Below are 7,642 nucleotides of genomic sequence, written 5' to 3'. Positions count from 1 at the left end.
AGCCGTAGCCAGACAAATTAAATCAAAGGCATGTTGACTCACTGTTATGAGTTAGTTAGTGTTCCATATGTCAGAAGTTAGGCCTAACTATTGATTTAGGTTTGAAAATGGTTCTAAAGCTTGCGGGAGTCCTGGCCAGTCTAACTGCTGATGGGACTTGGAAGAGTTAAAGAACACACAGGCAGTCTGAAAGGACTGAGTCACCATCAAACTGTACATATAGAACACCTCTATACTCACCATACTGTATACTATACGTTACGCTAGAATGATTTGAAGACAGTCTGTGCGGTACAGAAATCCCTCTCTTCATGAATTATGGTAATAGTGGTGCATTTTACACAATGGCACACCTCCAGGGACAAGGCCATCTCCTTAACCGCTGCTCATTTCTGACTTGATTTAAGATCCTTCACACAGATCTCTTCACATGGGATACAAGACATGGAACCACATCTGGAACCGTTCAAAACAGTAACACTAAGGACGGTCAAAATGTAACTACTAATCAGCTGATACCAGGCTCGCGTAAAGGGACCATGTGGGGACGTTTTGGGGGGAGCTGTAGTACCTCTTTCAGCACTGTCTGGCACATTGTAAAGTTACAGTAGTAAATCAGTGGTCAAGCTGATGCAAATAGGTGTTTTCTGCTGGGTTTGTGTTTCTATTCAGGGTGAGTTGTTSACATAAATGCTCAGAGTAAAAGAGCTTTGAACTCACCTGTGATGACTCACACCAACCACATCCATTCCTTTTTTGTTTTTAAGCACGAGAGCATTTTATACAGCCATTGTTTTAAATGACATCATACATTACAATGGGGAGGGGTGTGGCATGCAGGTTGTATATTACAATGATCTACCATTCAGCCAGAAGTCTGCACTCGGTCACTCCTCGTGCATTTAAAGGTTTGGACTGGTGCACAAACGGCTGAATTCATGAAGGGGAGTGTACAAGTGCACACTTGGGGATAAAGGTGGAATCTGACTGAAGCCGCAGACTTTATTTAGGTATTGGATCCTCGAATGGACTTCTATGCCATGTAACTAGCGTAGCCATGTAACTAGCGTAGCCATGTAACTAGCGTAACCATGTAACTAGCGTAGCCATGTAACTAGCGTAACCATGTAACTGTAACTTAGGCGTAAACCGTGTAACTAGCGTAACCGTGTTAACTAGCGTAGCCGTGTAACTAGCGTAGACATGTAACTAGCGTAACCATGTAACTAGAAGTAGCTGTAGTCAGTAAACATCTTCAGGTGCAGTAGTACTGCACATCAGAGCATTCAATTGTTTTCAGACAAAGAAACAAGAAAAATCGGAGTTTCTACAATGGTGAGTAAAGCTAAATTTGTTTGGTTGTGTGTTTGTTTGTTCTACACCAATGCACCTGATACTGCAGTTTTTTTTTTTTTTACAAAAAGCTCATAGCATTCCCTGCCTCTCTAAGATTTGTTTTCTTATGGAAAATGTTATTCAATCTGTTACAAAATATATTTTCTTACATTAACCAGTGTCAGCTTGAGGCCTTGTCTTGCTCTTGKTCTATATACCATAGCTGGCCTAAGAGGACAACAATTAGGCTATCAATGCTGTTTGTTAAACTGCAGTTTCATCTTATTTCAGGACCATGAGGACAAACCCAGCCTGCTGCTCTCCTTCCACACTGAGCCCAAACCTACAGATTTATCAAGTAATGAAAGAGTTCTATTTTGGCTTGCCTATGTTATCACAATGAGATGGGTTCTGTGAGTGGATTTACACACCTTGAATATCACTGGGTCTAAATGCCCTGGACTGCTAGCTAGCTAACAAATGTCACAGTCATAGAGATAATTGAAGACTGGTGATAACTTTGCTAACATTTCTCCCGCAGACTCTTAATCGGTCTCTGCTGAGCAGCCCAGTAGCACCAACTCTAGTGAGCTGTCTAAGCCAGTCGTGCCTGTTCCAAGCCTACTCAAACTGCCTGATTGCAGCCAAGCTCTTGCCTCGGGGAACCCTGGGCGCAGGAAAAGACCCTGTGCATCCACACTACAACTTACTACAATAGTCATTCATGTTTCGTTGGTTATGCTACACAAGGAAAGACTTGGAAGACAGCACTCTCATTCATCACCTCAGGTTAAGCGGTCCCACCACAAAATGTTTTTGAAAATGTATAGGCCTATTTCAACTTCTTTGAACTTTTAGCTTATTTCCACCCCCATTTGTTTGCTGTGTTTTTTTGCATTGCATTTACATTAAAGTTTGACTCTTTAAATCAGTTTTATTTGCAAATCATTTGACTTTTTATCAGGTTGATCGAAATAGCATACATATACTACACATGTAGTTTCATTTAGGAGGGGAATGTTTTACAGCTTTGGGAATGTAGTCATATGTTTTCATATTGAACAATAATTGTACATGTTATGAAAAGTCCAGAGGATTTTTTACAAGTACATTTTTTAACTTACTGGAAAAATATGCTTAAAATGCTTATGTTAATGTCATGGACCGTCAGTCTTGCATTCATACTCCATCTATACATTTGAGAGTGATTACATTTGTCAAGCCCAATCCTAAAGCTTTATTGCAACAATGTGGCGGGGCTGCCGTTTGGCTGAAGAAACAGTTATAGTTTGTGGTTTTAAAATACAAAACTACAATACAACAGCTCGCAAATCCTCTGGACAAGTCATACACGGTGTGAACGCTAAAAAGTGCCATCACATTGTCTTAGGGTCGTTCATAATTTAACCACAGGAGGCTGCTGAGGGGAGGATGGCTCACAATAACGTCCGGAACGGAGCAAATGGAATGGAAACCATGTGTTTGATACCATTCCACTGATTCCGCTCCAGCCATTACCTGTCCTCCCAATTAAGGTGCCACTAACCTGCTGTGATTTAACATACACATTCAATTAACTCAATGACAATACTTCTAGTTGAGGAAATGCAGTGGTAGCTTCTTATTCCTTTGTGTCTCAATGCATTTTAATCCCATTTTCAACCTATTTTCAACCCAAGAGAGTCATTGTCGCAGCTGCCCCTTGTTGAGGTTTTCCATGAGAATACTTCAGTGTGTGTTTAGCATTGTTCTAGTTTGATCTCACCTCAACCCCCACCGTCTATGAACAGCAGTAGGTCACAACGTTGCCGGCGGACAAAGGACTGTAGGAAACGCTGCAACTATGTGAGAACAGTCCACTATCAGGGTCAAGGAGGAGAATCACTGGGGTTCCACCATGAATGGCATTCCCCAGCAATGAGTCCTCGAATTTGACCCCTGACCTGCTATGTTTCTGAAATGATCATTTCAGAACTTAAATCAAAAGGTCTATGACATCTTACTACCTTGAAAGTTATAGCACTTCTGAATATTTTTGGGTCACAAAGCATGTATAGCTGCCCTAATCAGTGCTGGAATATTAACCAATCAAGATTATTGACAAGTACTCAATGAGAAGTGGAATGGCAGAGAGAAAAAACACTGTTTTAGTACCTAGAATAACTGCTAAGTTGTGGTAAACATTATGTGAATGTTATAACAGCATTATTAAGCCTCTATTCAAAGTCAAAGTTGACAAGGCAGATAAACTCGTTGGTTGAAGCATTATTGCACCCTCTAGAGATTTGCAATTAAAAAGACATGTACCAGGATACAAGGCATTGCAATGTCTGTGCATTGTGATTACACATATCCAGTTTCATCTGGTTTTGACTTCATCCTTGCGCCGTCTGCCATCTTGTGGACACTGATAGTACAGCACACTGTTTTTTGGAGGATAACTTCCTCCTGTACAGTTACCAGAGTTGTGGTTGGGCCAATTGTGCGCCGCCCTATGGGACTCCCAATCACGGCCGGTGATTGAGATGAGATGCAGTGCCTTAGACCGCTGCGCCACAATTACATTCCTCATGACTGGGTGTGCAATATCTGTGGATCCATAAGTGATACTAAAAAAATAGCTTGTGGCGACAGAGCAATGTTGGATATCAAACTCCATTCTGGTAACTTGATGAACAAATCAGCTTAGTGAGTAAGACTCCGGATATTCACTCCTCTCAGAGGTCAGTGTGGGTTGTCCCTCTGGTGGTCACCTTGAGGCATTGCATTCATCCTTTTTCATTCTATAAACATTATTTTATTTTTTACAATGGGTTAGCAGATACTTTATGATAATGTGACATACTAAATCAATAGAGCTTGAGCCTAATTTGCATGTTTTGGAATAGATTATGTTTCCTGCAATGTTGCATCATAAGACCACACATTTGTCCAAGACAAATACACAAAATAGGCCTACACAGATTTATAGTAATACCATCGAACAGACATGCCATTTTGAGTCTCCATCCCCATTTGATCAATAATGAAAGATTAGAGTGCAAGCATAGCTTTTAAAACACCACATTCTTGATATGATGCAAGACTGAGTGCAAAGGACTTTGGTCTATGAGAGCAAAGCAACATTGCACAGATGGTGTGGCTTACTGCCTGTCCTCTTTAAGCCCCCATGCTTGGGGTGGTTCATGGTCAGCCATTTTGTTAAGAGTTTCAACTGGATATTCTGCCTTGCATATCAAATGGTAGAGCAAGTCTGTTGGCTGCCTTGGACTCCCTATTTAAAAAACATATTGGGGGGGTTATGAAACTCAAATCCTTGTATATAAAATGCATTCGAATATGTTTTACATTCTAGACCTTAAACCTCAGGTTCCTGACCGATACATAAAATGTGAGGGAATTAAAGGGTGGTGGGGTGACAAGGGCTGTTGCGCTTGAAAAAAGGCACCAAAGAGAACAAAGAGTGGGTGGAGTTCTGGTTTAAGGCTGCGGGTCAGATATTTCAGGTTCTGAGCATATGTTTCTTTACCTCTACTTTACGCAACAACAAAAAAATGTGTGGTCTCCTTCCCTTCACATTTCCCAATGTTAATCGTGAATTATAATTCTACAAGTTTTACCAGTAAAACGTCCATGCAGCATCTGCATACCAAKCATTTGATCTCAATCAGTTTCATGTGGAGATATGCATTTAGATCTTCTTGAGTTGTACATTGTTGTTTCGAAGTAGCCTTCAGTGCTGTTTTTAATGATGTACAGTGAACGAATTTTAGAGCAYATGGTTTACCTGTGTATTTTGCCTAGTGACGCGCGCTGTTGAATTTTGGCCACACGAGGGGAAAATGCGYTGGCGTTTTTGTCCTACAGTAAAGTAATACTACGCTATTATATTCAGTTCTGTTATATATATAATAGTATTCTACATAACAGAACCAAATATATATATATWTGGTTTTGTTATGTAGAATAGTATTATGATTCGATCTTGCAGTGGGCTCGTTTGAATGGTAAGGCAAAAGCAACCGACTAGACTATACGAAAGTCCAGGAGTGAAGTCGGGGGTATGCATCTGTGACAGCCGAAAGTCTGACACTGATGTGGTTTTCCAACAGCAAGGCTCAGTGCAACATGGCATTGCTGCCATTGTTTATAAGTTTTTATTTGTAGTGTTTAAATAAATATATAAATACATGTGTGTATTTCTGTACAGCACTTTGAGATATCAGCTGATGTAAGAAGGGTTATATAAATTGATTTGATTTGATGTGTGTACGTTGTACTACCAATTGGTGAGAGACTCAAATATCACATTCACATACCCACTGTATACATGAATCATGCGAAGTTAGTTCCTGTTTCAGTTATGTCTTTGGTCACATTTACGTGAGCAAACAAAAACACCCTAATGAGTGGTTGACAATAGAGCCCCACAGTGGGGGTGTCATAATACCCACAAAACCTAGCAGTCAAACACGGAAATGATTCCAATCGTTTTTACAACATTAATTTTTCCCATGGGGAATTTAATGGCTGTGTTTCGTGTAGGCTTACCCTGCCGTGACGTTTTGATAACCGTGTACAAAAAAACAAGGGATGTGTTTCATGTAAGCTTACRGTGGCATGACGTTTTGATAACCATGTCAATCTCTCTCGGACAAGGCGACTTTAATCAATATATTCAGCTCTATCTACGCTCAGATCCGAAAATGCTKATTAGCGTCAAAGTAGACATAATGCAAGACTATGAATCCAGTAGATATCTCTAGCTGACACCTTTGCTAACAGGTATTGTGTCAATTTAAAACTTGCACAAGACAGTTCACAGAATTGTCAACAAAAAAAGAAAAGCCAATTTATGAATGACTAACTTTAGCTAACATTAGATAGTCCAGATCATCATGGCATTTGTAGTTCTTTATGATAGCCACATTAGCAGCTAATTAGCATTTCYTTTTTAGGMGGTAAATACAGGCAAATATCTTGATAAAAGTCACCTTGTCCTAAAGAGATTTACATGGTTATCAAAACGTCACGCCAGGGTAAGCCTACACAAAACACAGCCCTTATTGTAAGTGTTTCTAAAATCCCCTATGGGGAAAATGAATGGTGGAAAAACCAATTGGAACAATTTCCTTGTTTGACCGCTAGGTTTTATGGGTATTATGACTCAAACTATGGTACTCTATGCAGGTGACGGCTGCTATTGTACCGCCTAGCCCAATTGTCCTTTGTATATTCTTTATATATACTTGTGTTCCCCAATGTACTTTTTGTATTGATTTGCTGTTAATAATAAAATATATTTAAAGATGGATGCATGATGAAGTTGGTGAAGAGCAACTGCAGAGATTTGCAGTAGACTGCAGTCAAAACTTAATGACCTTTGATCACATATTTTTTTGTAAAGTTCATGCAGTTGTCATGTAGTCGCAAGTCGGACAATTTCTATCCCCATAATGCAACACAAGGCGTGATCATTGGGTCACCAATTTGACAAAAGTGGTCTGCTCGAATGCGCCCATTGATTCAGCTTTGATCTAACTTTATTAAATTAACACCATTGCCAGAGTAGCCTGTTCTCTACGAGTAGAGCCAGAGAGGAAGAGGTGAAGCGAGAGGTTTCACTCGTACCAAAATCTGTCCAAAATTAGACCAAAACGTTTCTGTGTGCTTATTTTGCCTTCCCGCAATGGGACAACGACTCCCATTGCTAGGGTGGAGACATGAGCATCTCATCATTACGTCTGTAGGCTACAGATCTCTGGTAGAGCAGAGGCTATGGGCTTGTTTGTAGCCGACAGTACAGGCGACCTCTGACTGACTGATCTACAAAGAACRTTGTATTATAAATAACTAGTACTCATTATTATTTGTAGATCAATCAGTCACAATTTTCCCATGATACATTACGGTTTTGATCCTCTCGAACACAGCCTGTACGTAAAGTAGAATTTAAACATGCGTAGAACGTGAACCGCACATGTGCAGAAGCATCAGGATTTTTTGTCCGGAGGAAAAAAGGTCAGAGAAAAGTCGGATCGGCAGCAACTCTAATCTTGGTTTCCGCCAGATGACACAGTCACAAAYTCAAAATTGGCTACAAAAATAAGGCATTTGGTCCTATTTAATGTTAGGCTTACAGTGAGCAGTGTGGTTAAAGTTAGGGTTAAGATGATACATTTTAGAAATGGGCGTGGTTTATCCATAATTATGGGCGTGGTTTATCCATAATTATGACTTTGTGGCTGTGTTAACTAGTGACGACCCCGACGGTTTGAAAGAAGATATTGACGTTCGCATTGACCCA

At 40.2% G+C, this 7,642-nt stretch overlaps 1 long non-coding RNA gene across 1 annotated transcript; it reads left to right on the top strand.

Annotated features, from left to right (window-relative positions):
- Window positions 1–876: 876 nt before the first annotated feature.
- Window positions 877–2,266, top strand: LOC111955553 (uncharacterized). The gene is made up of 3 exons (XR_002876136.2): window positions 877–1,335; window positions 1,627–1,693; window positions 1,877–2,266. It is a non-coding gene; the product is annotated as an uncharacterized lncRNA (long non-coding RNA).
- Window positions 2,267–7,642: the final 5,376 nt, after the last annotated feature.

The sequence above is a fragment of the Salvelinus sp. IW2-2015 genome, linkage group LG31, assembly GCF_002910315.2.
Source record: "Salvelinus sp. IW2-2015 linkage group LG31, ASM291031v2, whole genome shotgun sequence".
Taxonomy (NCBI): domain Eukaryota; kingdom Metazoa; phylum Chordata; class Actinopteri; order Salmoniformes; family Salmonidae; genus Salvelinus; species Salvelinus sp. IW2-2015.
The sequence above is the reverse complement of the archived record's forward strand: the minus strand, read 5'-3'. Positions and strand labels throughout refer to the sequence as shown.